General features: G+C 42.6%; 1 pseudogene; it reads right to left on the bottom strand.

Annotated features, from left to right (window-relative positions):
- Positions 1–1,175: 1,175 nt before the first annotated feature.
- Positions 1,176–1,488, bottom strand: LOC110134738 (cytochrome c oxidase subunit 6A1, mitochondrial pseudogene; annotated as a pseudogene).
- Positions 1,489–1,739: the final 251 nt, after the last annotated feature.

The following is a 1,739-nucleotide window of genomic DNA, read 5'->3' as shown; positions in this document are numbered from 1 at the left end:
ACTGTGTTCTTTCACCTTCATCAAGAGGCTCTTTAGTACCTGTTCACTTTCTAACATTAAGGTGGTGTCATCTGCATATCTGAGGTTATTGATATTTCTCCCGGCAATCTTGATTGCAGCTTGAGCTTCATCTAGCTCAGCATGTCTCATGATGTACTCTGCATAGAAGTTGAATAACCAGGGTGACAATATACAGCTTTGACATACTCCTTTCCCAATTTGGAACCAGTCCATTGTTTCATGTCTGGTTCTAACTGTTGCTTCTTGACCTTTCATACAGGTTTCCCATAAGGCAGGTAATGTGGTCTGGTACTCACACTTCCTTAAGAATTTTCACAGTTTGTTGTGATCCACACAGTCAAAGGCATTAATGTAGTCAATGAAGCAGATGTTTTTCTGGAATTCCCTTGCTTTTTCTATGATCCAACAGATGTTGGCAATTTGATCTCTGGTTCCTCTGCCTTTTCTAAATTCAACTTGTACATCTGGAAGTTCTTGGTTCACATACTGTTGAAGCCTAGCTTGGAGAATTTTGAGAATTACTTTGCTAGCATGTGAAGTGAGTGTAATTGTGTGGTAGTTTGAACATTCTTTGGCATTGCCCTTCTTTGGAATTGGAATGAAAACTGACCATTTCCCAGTCCTGTGGCCACTGCTGAGTCCTCCAAATTTGCTAGCCTATTGAGTACAGCACTTTCACAGCATCTTCTTTTAGGATTTGAAAAAGCTCAACTGGAATTCCATCACCTCCACTAGCTCTGTTTGTAGTGATGCTTCCTGAGGCCCACTTGACTTCACACTCCAGGTTATCTGGCTCAAGGTGAGTGATAACACCATTGTGGTTATCTGGGTCATTAAGACCTTTTATTTAAATTTACAAAGTACTTTTTCTGATCAATTCTAGTTTCATAGAGTTTTATTATTTCTTTACTACTTCTTTTTTCCTTTCCAATTCAAGCATCATTTTTTCAGCTCATGAATAAGTTATTTATCTAAGCCACCACCTCTCATAAGCAAAGGGATGCAAGATCAGCACAGTGGTCATCAAGTATAACAGTCATCACTGGATACAAGATGGTGCGGTTAAGGTCCTGTATACTTTTCTGGTCTATTTATGCAGAGTAATTGTCCAAACCAGTGCTGTGGTCCCCACTGGGTAGTGACCCAGGTTCTCATTATTCAACTTCATAGCCAGTTGGAACTGGATTCACACAAGGGTTATGGAATGAGTATGGTTACTATCTCCCCAGGGAAAGGACTTGGAAGGGGTAGGCTATGAAGTCAGGTCTCTTCTCTCCGTGGTGCAACTTTAGAAAGACATTCAGCATGCTCACTCCCACCTTGGGAAGCACCACAAAGTAGGTGAGGGCCCTTCCACAGGCAAGCTTCACCCTCTTCACCATTGCCACTGCTAGACATAGGCTGACTCAGCTGCAGCCAGGAACAACTTAGCAGCCCAGAAACCTGGGATCCAGCTGCCACTGCCATGTTCAATCTGGATCCTAAGCATCACTTTTACACCCCTAGCCAGGTAACATCTGACTCTTGCCCTTCCCACATTTCTCATTTCTAATTAGGCATCCAGCTCTATTCACTCAGCCTAAGTGATGTTTCTTGCCACAGCTCCTCCTCTCCTCTCCCACCACCACCGTCTGTGTTCAGATACTCATTGCCTCTCACCTAGACTATTAAAATAAATGTTTAACTCCTGTTGCTTTCCCATCCAATGAATTCTACAC

This window comes from Odocoileus virginianus, chromosome 7 (assembly GCF_023699985.2).
Source record: "Odocoileus virginianus isolate 20LAN1187 ecotype Illinois chromosome 7, Ovbor_1.2, whole genome shotgun sequence".
Lineage (NCBI taxonomy): Eukaryota > Metazoa > Chordata > Mammalia > Artiodactyla > Cervidae > Odocoileus > Odocoileus virginianus.
The sequence above is the reverse complement of the archived record's forward strand: the minus strand, read 5'-3'. Positions and strand labels throughout refer to the sequence as shown.